A 19,124-nucleotide genomic window follows, 5' to 3' on the forward strand; every position below is an offset into this window, starting at 1 on the left:
AGTGAGTAGTTCATGGGTTTGGTCTTGATTCTTACACGTCTGAGAGTCTTAAGCAAAACACAGCCACAGTCTCATTGTTTTAGTGGCACAAAACCCATAAATATACCCTTTTTTTTTTTTCCTGCTTTGTCCCTGAGATTAAGGAAGATTTTTACCAACTTTGGAGGACGACAGGAGCATCAGGAAAGATGAAAGAAAAGTAAACTCTGCTTACCACCACCCTTGATGCATCTTTGTCAGCAGGGACTGAACCTGGCACTTTGGAGCTGAAACTGTCAACACCTGCCCAAGTTGAAAAATAAAACCTGACAGCGCGGTCACAGCAACGTGTTCCGTCTCTGCAGCCCGCGGCGGAGGGGCCAGTGTCACCGGGTGGGAGCAGGAGGGGCGCGTGTCCTTGCAGACTCTGGACCGTCCTGAAGACAGCAGCGCTGCTAAGCTCAGCTTTCCGAACAGACAGCAAGTGGTCTCCTCTTCCAGTTTTCCCTGAATCACTTTAGCGCGGTGAAACTGGGACCTGGTGCAAGCGCTCAGCTCGGCAGTGCTGTTGCATCGCTAGATCGGCGCACAGTGGAGCAGCGTCGTTTGTCTCTCCATCACCACGTCAGAGAAAGCAAGGCTTTGGTGTGCAGGGAGTTGGCATGCATCACCTTGCTCGCCTCATGCCCTCACCCCGAATTCATACGTGACAGAGTCCCACAGTGGCCTGAAATGAGTGATCCGTACTTAGAAGAATTCCTGCTGGCTGTAAGTAAACATTTACCGTTTTAGCTTTAAATAATGGCAGTGTAAAATCACAGTCATTAATATTCACTGTATGATTTTGCTGTCTACAAAATGAATAAGACGAGTATAATAATCCAGGCGAAAAAGGGGTATGGATCATTTTTTATGAATTATTTTGAAAAGGCAGTCTTTTATATCAGCATCCTGTTAAACAAGAGGGGGTTGTGTATGGGAGCATGGAATCCTTTATGTTATACACTTAATGGTGAAGGTATAGGAAAGAGGTTGGCAGAATTTAAGACACATCCTGGCATACAGAGAAGAATAGACCAAGCTGTTTAAGTCTTAATGCTGAAGACCATGGCTCCCAAGATAGGAAAATTACTCTCCGACAGATGTTGCACCCTTTTATAGGCCAAGTCTTTCATGCTGCCCCATCTATGCCTTGAAGAAGCCCGTTGAGGCCAGAGGACTCCTCACGTCTGCAGCACTGTCTGACATGGGCTGGCCGCACTGACTTCATGAGCCATCTTTTCCTGTGGCTCCTCCTATGGAGACCCTGAGAAAGGACGGTGTTAACACAGGAGTTCAGCAGGTTTGCAGGCCAGATTTTTGTCTCTGTGGGCGGAAGGGAGCAGAACGCGCTGTCTTCCTCAGCCACAGGGTTTTGATGTTCTCCTGCAACAGATTTTGGATCTCCCTGTAAACTCCTTCCATAAGGGTGTTGTCTGACCTGCAGTTGCCAAAGGGGACGAGATACTTCCCTTTCTCTTCTTTCTTTTGCAGTTGTAACAATACTTTGCTTCATAACCAGGGCTCAGCTGCACCTTGTAATTCTCGCACTTATTTTCCCCCTATTTTTATGGAGCATGCCTAGGGCAGTGCCCTCGGCTACCACACTAGGGAGCCCCAGGGTCAAACCCGGCGTTGTAAAGCTGCTGTTTGATGATGTAGTGGCAGTGGAGCAGCAGTAAGACCCATGTCAAGCAAGGGAATTGGGACTCTGGAAGAGCTGGTACTACTGCGATTTCACACGATGTGAGCAGAACAGTCCCACTGTGCTCCACCTGCACGCTGTTGGGAGGTTTCTGGAATCCAGCAAGATTTTACAGGGAACAGTTGCTTCATCGCAAGATGGCTTAAAGTGATTACCGTGTACCCATGGAATAAAGCTAAGATCTACTCAAGATGTGGTCGAAACCAAGAGATATAAAATAAATGGATAAACAGAAACAGACAAGAGACCACAGAAAACCCTGGGGTTTATGCCACAGTGTTTTAACTGTTTTATGCCACCGTATTGCAGAGCCTGGATTGACTTGGCACTGATAGATCTGGGGGCTGGAAAGTTGCTGGGGTGGGAGGGTGGAAGCTGGTTTTCCCAATGTCCAACTTACGCAGCCGATTTACCCACTGAAGCCACCCAGTGCCCACGTAAAAGCTATTCTTTATCAGTGCCATTGGTACAAGTGTTCTTTCTCCCTGTATGCGAGGGAACTGTTGGCATTTCAGTCAGAAAAACAAACCACCACCTCTCTGTGCCTGTATCTTGCTGTTTTGCAACCCCCAGCCAGGCGGCCGCGGGGCAGAGCCAGCCCTCGTGCAGCATCCCCTTGGCACGCAGGGAGCACGCCTTGGTGAGCTGGGGCTCCTGCCATGAGAATGGGTATTTCTGACTGACCATACATCTGAACGGTTACTTCCTGAGGGATTTCGAGCACTTTTTTTGCGTCCTTGCTGAAAATGGCTCATTTTTTATTTCATTATATTGCTTCATAATATTTAGAGTCTACCAAACATGATATATGCAGGCAGTATCCTATGCAGATTATTGTCCTGGTCAGCCATCTGTCCACAGACGTCCAAAACTCTAGTCTTTTCACCACTTACCTCACTACATCGCTGGTGTATGCCCAGACTGAAAATTAATGTCTTTTTAATTACCTGCTGCCATTGGTTAAGTTCTTTTACACCCACATTGCATGGTTTGAAAATGATTGTGGGAACATGTACTTACTCTCTCTCCTGATCCCAAGAAGCAGACTTGGGCCTGTTGTTTCATGGATTGCAGGGACTGTACGAGCGTGGTGCTAATAAAATGATGGGGAGGGAGACAGAGGAGGCAGAGAGAGATGTAATAGACTGATGACTAAGTATTCATCAACAACAAAGTATTAATAACCGAAAATAATCAATGTCCCTCTGCTTTCAGGGAGAGGCATAATGCCAGCAATGTGTCCCCTCTCTCCCCCTCTCCCCCACCGCTCCCTCCCCGCAGCGGCATCGCCTGGTCTGGCAGCCGTGAGGACCGCTGCTCCGGCTGCTGCCGCACTCTTCCCATGCAGTTGAGAAGCTTTTGAAGCCTGCTTACGTAGATCACCTAACGTCGTAAATCGGGACTTTTTTTTCTTGGTCCTGATGACCAAGAGAGGATTAAAGGCATTGGCATGTGCTGCTCATCGGCTTTTCTGCTAAGCAGTGCAAAACGCAGCCTAGCTCTTCTAAATGAGTTCCAGCAGGAGTTGGAAGGGAAAGCTGATACTGTTCCCTGTAGGTCCATTTTCTGTACAGGGTCTATTTTTGGTTTTGTACATTATATGCAGCCAAGTATACTACAGGCACCAAAAAAACCGAGGAAAAAATAAAGTTGAGATCATTCTTAAGGGAAAAAAAGAGAGAGTACTCTTCTTGGGCAATAAAAAATAAAAGCAGTTACTGAAAATAAATGTGTGATACAAATACAAAGCTTGGTGGCTATTTTGAGAGCGTGAACAGCAAATAGACAACTTGGAAAATAAAGGCACTCCTACGCACAAGTTGTTAACAACAGTAGTTAAGGCAGTATGACTCCTGCCCCGTCTGGAGGTCTCAGATTTACTGACCATGATATAGGGAAAAATAACTCATATAAGTGTTATGATGTATTGCTACTGCAGACGCCCTTATGAAGGCTAGATTGTAAATACTCGCTAGGCGCGCAGCAAAAGGGGGCCTTTTCAGAGAATTACTGACCTGGGCTTAAAGCAAACAAACGCAAAATGCAGCGTGTGGCTGAAGGAGCCCTCGCTGGCGCAGGTGGGGAGGAGAAGAGAGGTAGCCATGTTAACACGCACCAAAGCAAGCTCTCTGCATGCTCCAGCAAGGAGAGCTGCAGTCTGCAAGGCGAAGGGTTCACGGCACCGAAGGCTGTGCCGCGCAGTGCGGGCAGCAGACGGGCAGCCTGCCCTGGATCCCACCATTTTTGCCATGTAGTTCTTAACAACTTGGTGACTTGCTCAGTGACTAGGAAGCAATCCCACGGATGGGCTTTCCCAAACTGCTGGCAGGAGCAAACACGCTCCTTGTAGCAGACATTGCCGGCGAGACTCCAGAGAACCAACACGTGTCCCTCCCAGGGAGCTGAGCGCACCGGCGGGCTCCCGCGATGTGCTCTCAAGAGACTAAAATAACAAATGCAGCAACTCTCTCACTTGCCCCCCCCGTAACCCTTCTTTCTTCTTTCCCTCAGTAAATATTAAATAAAGCTGTGATGATTGGCAGACTTACAATAAAACAGGGAATTGAAGTTGGCAGCCCCAGGTGTGGGAGGTGTAAGTTCAAATCTATTATTTCCTCCGAAGTGTGGGCTGAAGGTGAATAACTAATAGAAACAAGCCCCTAGGGCACAGCCCAAATCCTACGGGACTCCAGCTTTTGTAACTTCATGCTTACAGCCACCCTCAACATACTCAAAATTTGTCTTTTTTGAAGTAGTTTTGGGAAAGGCCAGGGATGCTGAGGGCTGGCGGAATTCTGACTCCGTGGGAGTCAAAGGCAAAGCATCTGCCGAGCTGGATGGAAGCAGCATCTCACCCCTCGGCTTTTATTAATTTGTTGTAAATAATACTAATTATGCTCGTAGCACAAAAAGCAATTATCAAAATATTTTGCTAAACATCTTATCAAAAAGACTGTTTACCAAAAAACACTCAACTGTATCAAAGCCTTTACAAAAGCTCTCTTAGAAATTAATAAATATGTTTGATTAGCACTTTCATGGATGCACAGATTCTGTATATGGAAGCATTATAGTGCATTTAATTATATATAAAGGCAATTAATGTCACAAATGAAGACTAAGCTCTGACTCAGCCTAAATAATTGTCATTATCTATCATATAGCATGCCCAGAAAGCTTAACTCTGCAATAATATTTATGAACAATAAATTTGGCATTAACATACCAAAACAATTTGGGTATAATTCAGACTAAATAATAAATGGCAACAAAAAAAATCACTCCCATTCTTCATGATTTTTTCCTAGCGTAATCACATAGTATTTTACCGTATGTTCATCACGATGAGAAGTGAAAAAATTTATTCTCTTGAGCGTGTGCTATAGATTGCACACCAGAGACCGAGCGCGAGTATGTGTGCGAGTAGCTGCTCTGCCTCCCCGTGCCGGCAGCACCTCGGGGAGGTTAGGAGGTTATTCCCGTGACTTGGGTGGCTGAATCTCTTCCAGCTGAAGGACAGCTTTCCACGGAGGTGCAGAGCCCGTGGTCACCTCTGACTCTACATACACTGACCTCAAGTAATCATCTCTCTGTTCCATACAGCCGGAGGTCTCCGTGCTGGAGCTAGCTTTAGTTTTACATGTTTTTTGCAGCACCTACTAACACAAGCTCATGGGGTTTTTTTTTTGGGGGGGGCGGAAATCCCACCAGCTTTCCTTGTCCAAACTTAGTCCTTCTTACTCATGAAATGCCCCATCATTGACAGCTACCATTTACATGACATAAAGCTTGTAGTCTTTAATGCAAAGGGCCAGCTACGTTTGCGTCTATTCAGTTCACAGGTACAATAACACACCGACAGCGACCAAAACCAGTATCGTAATACCAGTGTGTAGTCAATGGGTAATAAGATGAAGATGTTATGAAAACAACGGTAACGCTGCACTGATGCTAAGTACAGCCAATTGTAAAATAAAGGACTCTAAATGGAGCTAAGGGCTCATTTTTTTTGTTTGAAAATGTGCTGTGTGGGTGTAATAGCATGGTGTAGCTTGTGGAATAAAAAAAATGATCAACAGTCTACAATGCAACATCTTCACCTTGTATAAGCTGTTCAAACAGTGCCTTGCTGGTCTCCTCAGTGTCTCACTTCAGAGTTTTAATAGATAGATATAGATACAGATATAGAGATATATCTATAAAGAGGTAGTGATAATTCAAAAATTTACTAATGCTTTTATATTATTAAATGTCAAAATCCATAAATATTTTAATACAAGTGTGATTGTATATTGATTATAAATTATGTTTATATATGTATGTAACATGAAGTGGTTATCTCTATATGGAGATATACATCTATAGAGCCATTAATGTACTTTATCATATAGCTAGGTATAATACAGATGGTATGAGTACAGGTCTGACATCTTTAATTCTACACTGTGTGCATGGAGAAGCCAGTCATACGCTTTCAGTTGTCGCAGCAGGGGAACTGCAACCATATGACCTTGCCTGCACCGGCTTCACCAGTGATCTGGCTGTGGAAGACACCAGTGAATGACACAAATCAAAGTGAGCATATTCCATGTAGTACTTTGATATATGAAAATATTTCCAGGGTTTTCATGCCTCCTCAATTTACTGACTTTTTCAGGCAGTGATCAAACTAGAAAGCCATTCAGGATGGATAAATCATTTAAGACTGACTCTGTGTTAACCTGAAGTAAACGAGTAGAGAACTTTGATGCTGAGTCTGTGCACGTTCAGAGGAAATTCGGCCCCGACTGCAGTCAGATGTATAAAACATCAGCCAGCTAACCTTTAATGAACAATGCACATCATGAACCGGAGGCTTGTGGTTGCTATACACACTTGGTGTGCATGTGTGTGAGAGTGTGTGGGGGCATGCCCACAGACACCTATAAAAATAAAATAAGCAGGAAAATGAAAGGCTCAGGTTTTATTCTCTGTTGGATCTAATGCAACATGAGCTGGGAGAAGAAATTTAAAAAACCCAAACCCCACATCACTCCCTCCCAGCAGCACCTTTTCCTCCTTCCACCTCATTCCCCCCTTCTCCAAAAAGTGAAAAACAAACCAACAAACCATTTTTTTTCCCATTCAGAAAAAAAAGTAGGATCTTTGAGCAAGAATCACTGTTTGATGGTAACATACTTATTTAGCCCAATGCTGGCTCTGTCCTTGTGTTTATGGGCAGTGTAGAGAAAAAGGATAACGTTGCAGAGCCTCTGCCTTCATTATTTGTTGGGCTGATAATTTGTTTCTTGCTAACAAAGCCTTTACTTGGGTGGAATGTCACCTTTTGCCTGCTGTAATTCATTATTAGATCTATGAATATTAAAACCGCGACGAGAAGGCCTTGCAAACATCTATCCAGCCCCTATGCTTGCACGCATAAAGAGTCAATCAAGGTCTGACATGGAGGTCTTCATCACTATGCACTGTGGCCCATGTTGCAGCTGTCAAATTTTCTTTTGATGCTGATTAACTTCATCAGTATAATTGATCAAGTTGTCTAGAGAAAATGGGAGGCTAAATACTACCCAAAGTAATCGTCACATTGCACCCAAAATGCTGCTACTATGCCGAAGGCAGCACGCAGGTGCTGTGCTGCAATTGGAATGCGTTTCCTCGAACCTCTTGCCTAAACTTTTCCCTTTTTCCCCCCCAGCTCACTCAACAGTTGCCTGGCAGATATTGACTTTGATGAGTTGTTCATTGCATTGTGTTCTGGTGTGCTGTTGAACATAATATCCTTCAAAGTCATAGAGAAGACTCAACGGTTGAAGGCAGCTTTGGAGACCATGAAACACAGATGGGAGGGCTTTCTCTGCGTGGCTGTCACTTGGCTTTTGGGGGTTGTTATAGATCCCAGTGCTTCAAGAGGCACTTTTTTTTTTTTTGCAATTAGCTGCCAGCTCCCCTGAGACCTCTTCCAGACCCGCTCTTTGTGCACAAAGCCTGAAGTACCTCTGCCTCGGGTTTTTGGATGTCCGTGTCTGACAACGTCGTGAAATAAACTTTAGTCACAAGGGGGGAGGGGGAGGGAACAACTGAAAAAATATATTTATTGGAGTAAATAAAAAAAAGTTAACCAAAATCCTTTATTGATACATTCTTGGATAATATCACAGGGTCGAGAGAATGGAAAGGAAGGGAGGAGTTTGCGGCAAAGGTTGGTTTCACTAAATTGGCACATAAGCAGCAAGATTAACGAAATTACTTATTACAAACAGTATAAAACATACATGCTTTTTTAAGTCCTTATCACACTGGTCAATCATGGTGGGGCATCAACAAAGAAAAAACCTCAAGACATGTAAAAGCCATATTCTTTCCTCCAAATATCATAAGAATTATTGAAATTATTGCAAAATAGTCATATACCTTAAATAAAATAACAAAATAGAACACAAATACAAATATCAAACATAAATTATTAACATGTACCATAAAATACATTACTGGCATGCATTCCAAATATCAAGACCTCTACTAAAACTCAGCAAAAATCCTTTCTGCTTCCTCTGCAGCCCATCAGAGTTGTGAAGGGGGGGGGGACGGACTAACTTCGCCAGCACAGTTTTTGGTCTTTAAATTCTCTTTTTTGTTTGTTTAGTTAAAAAAAATAACGTATATGGATTGCAGTGATACAATAGTAATCATACAAGTCATGTACATAGGTCTTTTAAATCCTTAGTTGTTGTTGGTTCTTTTTTTAATGTGCTAAGTCTGAGAGAATAGGGCCTCAATGAAACAGTGCATTCAAAAAACAAACAGTGAACTCGAAACAACATGGATGGCAATATGCAAAAATCCTCACAAACTGTACAGAAAGTTCAAAAACTTGCAGTCTGGAAGTACATAGAAAGACAGAATTAGCCCCTTAAAGTCCTTGTAGCTGAACGCAGCCCGCCCTGGGGAGCCGGTCCTCCCGTGCCACAGCCGGGCGCGCGGGCATGGCGGCTCCCGCGGCCGGAGCAGGTCCAAGGCCACAGCCGACGGCAGCGCCAGCGACACACTAAGCCGAGAGCGATGAAGGATATTTCAGGGAGCAGCCGTTGGGAGCGCGGGGCTCCTCTCGCGCTTTCCCGCAGCATCGCCGTGCCCTCGCCCCCCCCGAGGCGGACACCCCGCGGCTCGGGAGGAGGTCTGCGCCAGCGGTGGATGGAAATCCTCACCCGTCCTCCGCCCCAACGTGGCAGACCGGACTAGATAACCAGGTTGTTATAGCTGACGTACTTCTTTTTTGCAGCAGGGCCTGAAAGAAAACCGGGGAACGGTCAGAAACCCGCCAGCCGAGACCCCCTCGGAAAGGGCTGGCTGCTGGCCCGGGGGCTGCGGGCACGGCCAGGGATGCGCCGGCGGCTCCCGCATCCCCGTGAGCACCTTCCCTCTGGGCAGCACGTGCTTGCGGACCCGACTCCAGGCAGACGGCTATTAGATCAGCCGAAGCGGTGGCTCCGGCTCCAGCTATTACTATAGACAAAATTACCACTGATTGATTTTGTTATACTCTTGCAGTCTGTATGACTTCACTGCTGAGGCACCATAACTAGATCCCTTTAAGATTTATTTTTTTTTTAAAACAGTGACATTCTCTCCAACTTCTTAAATCTCCTGGGCTAAACTTGGCTTTTCTCATGGATAAAGTGATTCTTATTCAAGTTTTATGACTTCTGAGAATTTTTCAATATGGGGATGAAGGTACCAGCTTTCCTAATTATGACCTTCAAATTAAATGTTTGCAAACAGAAATAAATAAAACCAGTCAGTAACTACTTCGTGAGCAATGCTACACACTCCGTCAGTAAAAATTGCAAATATTTGCAGCTGAATACAAAGCAAAATATTCTGCAGTACTTTGGCAACACTGACAGATTAGGGACATATCAACTGATAACATGTTCTCCATCAGGCACGTTAACAAAAACATCGCTATTTATATGCAAATTCTGTAACTAGGATGTAACTACATGTACTGGGCTTATGAGATTTTATATTGAACTCTGTTCCAATGAATACAGAAAAGGCCTTCCCCACTTACTTTTCAAAAAAAAAAAAAAAAAGAAAAGGGAGCATATGAAGTATGCATGCTCTTGCAGTAGAGATTAAAATCCAATATTCTAACTAACTGAGTTATCATGAGACCAGTTTAAGCTAATGGATATTCTCAAAAGGTTAAAATTGCCAGGCATTGCTGTTATTATCAACTATTCTTATTCAGCATCTGTGGGTTTTTTGAGCTTGGATTCAACAAAATACATTAACATGAATCGTAATCAACCATGCACAGAAAAACTGAATATGTAAACAAACCTGATCCTCAGTGAATCCCCTGATAAAATATACATTTGGAAGATAAGGAAGAGAAAGGGATAAGGCTGATTTTGTGGGATTGCTGAAAACCTTCTGCTCTTTTTGCCTCCGCCACGGCCCTGCCCAGGGGGGAGAGGAGGTCTGCCAGCCCTCCGGAGCATCCCCCCGCCTCGGAGACCTAACACACCTCTCTCTGCTACCCACAGTCAGTGCGTATTTTCCCTTGGTGTGTCCAACAGCCAGGAAGCATCATTAATCAGAGACCATTACTAATTTTTCAGGTGGTCTGCTTTTCAGAAATACTTGCTTAAATAAGGCCAGGCTCTCCACCAACAATTCAGAATATTTTGAGAGCATAATGCATGAGAGTGCAGTCGAATGTAAATATTTTTCATGGTGTTCACTACCTTTTTTACTCACAAAGACAAAGAAACAATTTTACTCCTAGGTATTTTCAAGACTGTCATTTAAGAACCTCCTGTGTAACTCTAGCGCTTTGCAGTAGTATTCTGAAACCTTAATTCAGCTGTTTCACCATGTTCCATACAAGAGTCAGAGCTGTCTGTTCAATCAAGGACTGATCCTACAAAATGCTGATCATCTTCAGTTCCCATTAACTTCTCTTGGACACGAAGGTGTTCAACACATGGCAGGATAAAACTCATTATCCTTCAAGGCTAGACTGCAAATATTCAGTAAACTGTGGTATGCTATTAAATGCTGAAGAGAGGTAAAATGCAGCTGGAAAAAAAATACCATCATGAAACAGGTTGCAAAGTAATTACATGTATTATTTTGTGATATACTTCAGCTTTATCCATTACATGCTCCAATTTCAAACAGCAGCGGAGCTCCTATGACAGCGAAGGAATTTTGATACTCTCCACTGCTGGTTCATATCATGTCAACCCCTCTAATGCTTACAGGGGTTTTACTCGAGCTTTCAGCAAACCTGATAATTTTGCTTGATGAGTTTTCTCACAAATTCAACCACAGCAGCTCATTTCTCTTTTTTGATATGACAATGAACCACCAGTGCCAAACGAATTCAGCCAAGAAATATTGTTGATAGCATGTACTTCTGTAACCTCTCTGTGAAAAGATGGGCTCCACGCGTCTGAGCCTTAGACAGTAAAGTTTTCTTTGGCACTGCTCTGCTTCACAAGAATAATGTAGTTGACAAAAGCATCATCCATAATTTAGATAAAATGATCAATAAAGGCCTCATGGTTATTTTAGGAGAGGAAAGACAATCTTCCTTGATTTGAAAGGCTGTTAGGCCGGAGGAGATCATGTGTCTTGTTATGTAGCTGTTGCATTTCACAGCTCTGTTCCTGCACTAACTCCAGGAACCTGTAGCTCAGCTGATGTATAACTTCCAGAAGTGCTCCAGTCTTGATTTGAAGACTTCAGGAGCGAGACGGTCTGCCTCGATAATGAATCTCTACCGAGTCTCAGCTCATCATTATCATTGGCAATTAGCACCAGGTATGGATTTGATTTTCCTCAAAGAAATTAATTTACATGAAAATGGGGAATGCTAATGAAACATCAGCATTACCAGAATTCACCATGCTTTAATTCACGATACATGAGCATTCCCTGTTCTTTAAATGGAAAATAGATACAGATCTCATACACTCTGTTGCTGTTAGTGTTAATGGATGACGGCTTTCCAACAGTGAAAACAGATTGTCCTCTTGCAACTGATATATACATGTTAATTAATATACATATAATTATGTCAACCTCATCTGGCCATTGACTTAGACCTCCTGGAGGCGAGCCAATAGCTGTGGTATGCAGAATCTGAAACGCTGGACAATACCTTCTGTACAGAGATACCCAGACCAACTGCATCCCCCTTCCTGAGGTCAGTGCAAAGGAACAAGCAAACAAACCGTGGGATAAATGTGGGCTGCTAGCTATTTTTAAGTACAAAATACCATGTAGAAAGGAAACATCCTAGATGTTGGCCACCTGCATATTTGCCAATAAATGGGCTCTTGAGGTATTTGCATCGTATAACTTGTTTGGAAAAAAGGGGACCTTTCTATTTAAAAAGAGGCTACATATCGCTATTAGTGACAAGCACCCTTTTCTGCTAATTAGTGGTGAAGAGCGACAATGTTAATAGGAGGAGAAATTAGTATGAGGAATACCTGAAGAATACAATCTCATATATACAGACAGGACCACTGTACTGGAAACAATCTCCAGGTTCAGTCCAGCCATAGGTAACCACATCCCATGCCCTCGTCAAGCAGAGCGCAGCCCAGGATTCTTCAGCTCCCATTATAGTTTTGCCTTAACTTTGCTTGAAAAGAAAATTGTTTTGCCCACGGTATGGTGGAACCCGGCCTAGGCTGTCACACTTCAAAAAGGTTAGGCAGATCTGCTGCAGGGATGCACAGAGTGATGAAGCGTCATATCGCGTTACTGCTAACACACGGCACGGGATAGAAGGAAGGTGCAACTATCACATCTCCCTTGTGCTGCTGACATTGCTGTTAGTCTTCTGGTTTTATGAGCGTTACACTTACTCTCAGTTTGAAAGTAATCAGGAACTTTGAAAAAACAAGAAGGCAAGAGCAATGCCTTCCAAGACAAGCTGAGACAGGATGGGTGTTCGATTCCCTGGCAGCTGGACTGACATAAAGAAGGCACCTTGTCATCACAAACCCCAGACACTTCATAGCATGGTATTTATTTTAAGGATGTGACTGTGTGTAAGATGATACTGACAACTACATGAGCTATGAGTTGTCCTCTTAGTTATAGGCTGTGCCTTTTGCCATTCTCCATAAACGGATCCCACCCTCCTCTCTTGCAAGCATCCATTTCAAGACACCCGCACACAGCCTACAGCAGCGCAACCTGGGTGGAGACAACCTGCATATCTGCACGTGGAAAATAACCGTTTCGTTAAAGCACAATTAATTAAACCCCTTTCCTTTTCAGCTCGCCAACAGGCAGTGGGGGGCAGTGAGAGTCTACACCCATCCCCTTCCAGAAGTGAGTAACAGGATTTGAAATAACTGCATCTCTGTGCCAGCAACATATTAAAAACAAATACACAGAAGCAAAAATCCTCTTTGGATATATCAGTTTCATCACTTGACTGGTTTTCATTATCTTGAGCATGGGCCACAAAGAAAGAAGCTCCCACAGCATCCAAAAGCAAGGCAGATCTGTCAATACTTGCTCAGAGTGAGATTTAATCACTTTCACTTCAATTTTATGCACATTTGTAACCTCTTTCATGCTTAAAGAGAAAAGATTTACAGTGCAAAAGATGAATTTTATTACAGCCCACAGGCATCTCAAGCTATCAAATGTATGAAACATGATCTTAGCATTTCCAGCACTGAGCAAGAGCTGACATCGTGATGGCTACGAGTCTGGAACTTTGCTCTGATTTCCTTTGCAGTCACTGTGGCAGATTATGCTTACCTCCTCTTTTTCATTTTCCTAATTCTTGCTTAGAAACCTGTATCATTCATGCCAGGAAAAGCGGAGGCTGATTATTAAATCCTACTCCTAGTCCATCTAAAAGGGAAATGGATGCACGTGGCTCCTCCTCTGTCTCTGTCCCTGAAAGACAGAGCTATCCACATGCTCTGTTGCCTTTAAATTGGGGAATATATATGAGAAAGAGATGAAAGCAACAGTCCTAAATGATCCTACATGCTTGCCCAAAACCCAACAAATGGAATGAAGCTTGGAGAAAATAATGTAATTTAAAATTTAGTAACTAAATGTAAACAGACTGTTACATCACATTTTCACATCTCTCCTGTTGTGCTCCCTACCGTAGCATATTGGCAACTTATCTGGTATATCAATGCCTACAGCTGTACAAAAAGCTTCCATTTTATTGCACGTGTCGGTGGGTGGTTGCTTGTCTCTGAGCTGCAGCCTGAACTGCGCGACTTTTATGCAGACGAGCACACAGAACCTCACGTTTTAATAACAGAATACTGTGGCGGGTACCCCTGCCCCGACTGAGAGCGAAACTTCTCGGCCAGTGAAAGGAAAAACCCGAGAAGCCGCGGTTTGGGGGTCGAGCTGCCCCATTCGCCTGGCGGAGTCGGGATACGACCGCCGGGTACACACGTCGGTCGAGGAATAAAGAAGCGTTGGCCCTCGGCCGGTGAGGACTAACATCACCTTATCCGACCACAGATCAGATTCGACTAGGGTATAAAGGGAGCCCCGCCGGGAGTGGGGGGGCAAAGGGAGTCAGTCCTCCTTGGAGCAGCAGGTCTGCAGTCGGGGACTCTCCCCTTAGGTCGGGATGCCGCCCCAGGTAACTCCTGCAGGTTGAGAGCCCTCAGCTTTGAGGTGAGTGACATGCGTGTTTTGGGTCATCATTTCTAAAGCTTAAGAATTCTTAAGTCGGTTGTGTAATATTAATATCCCCTTACATCATTGAACCTGTGGTTTACTAATGTTGTCAGAGTTCTAAACGATTTTGATCAAAGAATAAATTTCATTGAGTTTAACACCTGTTCGATTTGATTGTGTGAGCCTCCGTGACAAATATGAATATATTAAATTACAAATATAACATTAGTAAAAAGTGTGTTCCTCCATAATTGCTTTACAGCCTTCTCTTCTCATAAATTATATCATCTTTAGCTGTCATATTCCCTTGTCACTCTCAGTAAAGCAGCAACAATTAGCGCCTCAGCGCCGAGGACAACCATGAATAGCAGTGGCGTTCCAGCCGTCCAAGAGGTTTGCCAGCAGATCACAAATGACAACAGGGAGGGAGAAGTTGCTAAAGAGACTGTTTCTGTTTCCCGATTACTAATTTGCCTAGTGCATAAGCGGCCTGATGGCAACCTGGTGACAAGTTCAGAGGGGACAGCAGCCTCCCGCTGCAGCACGCGCTGCCGCCCCGCACCTGAGCACTGCTCTGGCAGGGGATAACGCACTGTCACACGGCATTGCATCTCCCTGCCTCTCCAGCTCCTCACGGGGCACTCATCGCCCATCAGCGTGCTCAGGCTCCGCCGTGTTTGACATGCCAGCCAGAGGACACCGCCCTGCTCAGGTGATACACGCTCTGCAGGAATGGCTTCTTTCTCTTTGTGTGGTCTTATCAAAACTGAGTCGACAAAAATACAGCAGCGAGTATAATTAACCTCCAAGGTGAACAATACTCATGTTGAAGCACTGACTGAGGAATGAACAACCTGAATAAACTTCTCTGACCATCCCTACATCACTTCTGATGGGCATGGCCCTCTAGATTCTCCAGGTGGGATAACCGGATGGATTGTCCTCAGCAATTACTGAAGTACCCGGTGGAGGGAGAATCGGAAAGAGCACATTATACAGAACGCCATAATGAGAGGCAAGGACTGCTTACAAAGCATAAACACACTTCGGAAATTAAGAGAAAAACAATTATCTAATAGAATTGTATAGATTTATACAGTCATCCCTGATACTCCTTTCGCTAGTCTTGTGACACACTGTGTATTATGGCATGTATTACTAATATGCTGCTTGTAACCTCCACGAAATGCTAGAAAATCAAAACCAGAATGAAAGTAGGTGGTGTCAGTTATAATTTGTCTTTTCCTTATTTTTTTTATATATGTTTCAAATTCCTTAATAAGATTTCATCCCTCTGCTTTGCTCTTGTAAAGTGCTTTTCTTTCTTATTTTTGTCCAGTATTGAGAGTGATGACACCACAGCATCCTGACAGGCATAAGGGCCATGACTGTATTTCCAGACGAACGCTAGACCATGGCAAAGATCTTCTCTGACGGGGGGTCATCCAGAAGAAGCTCAAGACACCTGGAAACGCCACCCTGTCACAATCTCTTTGTGAGAGATGCAAATGTTTGTCTTTCTAAAAAATAACTTTCCTCTAATTTGGTTGGGTATCGTACATCGTTAATGCTATTGATTTCATATCCCCCCTTCTGCAACTGCCTCACCCCTCCCACCCTGCTCTGTCCATCAGTAGTTTCACCTAACCAACGCTTGGGAAACGTGGGTTCAGATTTTGGAGAAGGCTGATTCTGCATGTTACAACAGCAGCAAAAACACATGGAGTGAGAGAGAGAGGCCTGAGGCTGGTTAATTCTCTAGAAAAGCTGGAATCTGTGAACACTGTAATTAATTCATTAAACGCCACCAAAGAGCGCTACAGGAGGATGGAGGGCGCGTGGGGGGAGATAACGGCGTTAGGATGGTATGGCATGGGCTTGGGAACGCCTCCTCGGCAGAAAACAAACCCCGGGTTCCACTTCAGTTACACCAGCTCCAAAACCAAATGTGATTTTCAAGTGTGACGACCGGTACATTTTGTGTGAATTGGTATCCAAGGCACAAGACCCTAAATTGTCACCGCAAATAGGATCAAATTAAGCAGCCCCAGACATGGAACATAAAGCTGAGAAGGAAGGAAAATGACATAAAAAGAGAACGGGGCCGTGTCGCTTAGCAACCACCACCTTTTCGGGTGGATTATGCGAGTCCGGACACATTTGCACCATTGACAGTCGTTGCTTGTAATGTAAAGGAGCTTTTCCGTATCTCTGTGTGACAAGTTCAGTTAGGTGCTGTGGTGGTGAGGACCACGAGACCGTGCCAGGCGAGCACCAGCCCGAGTGTGACTAGCATCCTGGTTATGGCAGGGATGACCTGCTCCGGCACAGATCTGCTCCAGAGCTGGGTTTGCAAGAGGTCTAAGGCTGCTTCATTGAGATTTCTGATTCATTCTCCTACAACTAGTGCAGCTCACATGATGAGGTTATTCCCCTCTGGAGAAAAGTCACCAGAAAAGCTGAATGCTGTGGAAAGCTTAGTCATCCTCTTCATCCAGCACTGATTCTTTCTCCAACAGGCTTAGGTAACACCAGACCAAAACCTCCACGTACATAGTATTGGTTCTTCCAAAACCTCAGTGTGGGCTTGCAGGGTCATTCCTGAAGGAACCAAACAAGGTTTGCGTATCTCTGTTCTCATCTATGGGTGGAGGAGTTCAATGTAAAAGCTCATCAGCTTTTCACAGAGACTATATTTTCCTCATTTACTTTGCTCAGGAATAGACACTTTCCTGGATGGAAGTGCCACCGCTGTCTGCAGGGCTGCCAAAGCCATCTTCCAGCCTGTCGGAGTGCCACCAATTCTCCAAGTTCCCCCGCTGCCACGCAGCGACCGCTTTCCCAGCACAGATACCTGTCAGAAGCCCTCGGCAAGTCTGAGATGTCACCCCCTGGGATCAGCGCCAGCTCCACCAATTTTGCAGAGGCACCAGTGCATAAGGGGACTTACACAATCCACAGTCATATCTTGGCCTTCAGTTCAATGAAAGTAACTGCTGGAGCTTAATTATGACCATGATTGTCAAAACTGTAGCTTTGTTCCAGTGGCCTTTGGTAGAGCGGCCCCATGTCTGCCGTGTGTCTGTCCCGTCATTGCTCTGTCCCTGTGCACATGATGGCACAGACACGGCACATCTAACTCTGCGTGTTGGAGCTTCTTATAGCAAAAACCTTCTCTTGGGGAGGAGGGAGGCATTCACAACTGTGTTACTTCATTGGGGAAAAAAAAAAAAAAGATCTGTTGCAAGAAGAAAAAAATAATTTTAAAAGCTGCAGCTTGCCTGGAGTACAACTAAGCCAGACCTCACTTCCAGCAGCTCTCCTTTCCTACTGCTGATGACCTGCTTCCTTAAGTTCATCTACAGTCCTTCTGTGGAGATAACGTTAAAATCTGCTTACATGCTGAACTGATGTTTGCCATTGCAGCAATGGACTCCAGCCCTGGGGAGGGGACGATGTTCTCCTCTCGCTCAGCTCTGATGGGCAGTCCCTGGAGGAGCTCCTCCTGGTTGGGGCTTTGCCTTTTTTAAGAACTTCGAGATTTTTTTTTTTAGTGCTAGTCTCTTCTTGAGTTTTACTCATATAAACTGAAGTGCTGTAGGTTGCCAGATGATTACCACCAAAATAATAAAATGCACCAGGTATTAGGAATAGCTGTAAAAATCTTCCAAATGTAGTTTGAGTATTTCCTTCAGGTGTTCCTTGAAAGATGAGTTTGCTGTCAAAGAATTTCCAGTGCCGTTACGATATTTGTTTTGGCTTTCCTGAGATTCATTAGATTGGCTGAAGTGTTCAAAAGATAGCACTGAAAGATGCTTGCAAACCACAGCCTGAGAAATTGCCCCCCTCAGCCATGCCCATGCACCCCTCCACAGAGGAGTCAGGCCTGTCCGCAGCAGGCATCGTGTGCGGATGAGGTGTTCCTGCTATTTAATACAGACATTCAGATATTTTCTTCGCATTTTCACAATATGACTGTCTCACTTTCTGCCTCTATGCATTTAGAAACTTTGCAACAAAATGCAGTTACATTTGCGGAACCTGATCTGCTGCAGAGGCCGTACTGATCGATGCAATGCAAAGAGAAAAAGCAAGCTCATCGTCCCCCTGCGACCTGTTGTCACCGTGTAAACAGGCAGGAACAGCATCGCCAGCGCTGGCTTCGGCAACCATTCAGCTGACTCTCTTGGGCTCAGATTGGGTCAACAACATGACATTTTGGTCAGCACCCTGATCCAGAGAAACTGCTGTGCCTGAAACCACTCCAACCATTTGCCAGAGATACATTCCTGTATTGTGCTGTATATCCTGCGAGAGGCTTGTTTCTGTATGCCACCTCCAAATCGCAGGCTGTGCCTGCCCCGTGAGCTACGCTGAGCCTACAGCAATGCACCAGAATCTGCTGGCAAGCCCGCGCTGAGCACTGCTCCCACCGCAAGCCTCGGGGAACTCGTCTGGCTGCGTTTGGCTATGCACTGAGATGGACGGAGAACATGCAGAACGATCCCGCCTTTACCTGGAAAGCAAAAGCAACTTGGTGGCAGTGGCTTTTTAAAGTATCCCACAGTTGTAATTCAGCCGTTGCTGCTAGGAAGACCCACATGCCTGGGATTTAATACTGCAGAGTTCATCTGATGGAATGGGAAGTGGTGAAGAAAATCCCGAAGCTGGCTGAAATCATCACAAGTCAGGTTGGGCCGTATGGACAAAT

Source organism: Gymnogyps californianus, chromosome 13, assembly GCF_018139145.2.
Source record: "Gymnogyps californianus isolate 813 chromosome 13, ASM1813914v2, whole genome shotgun sequence".
Taxonomy (NCBI): Eukaryota; Metazoa; Chordata; class Aves; order Accipitriformes; family Cathartidae; genus Gymnogyps; species Gymnogyps californianus.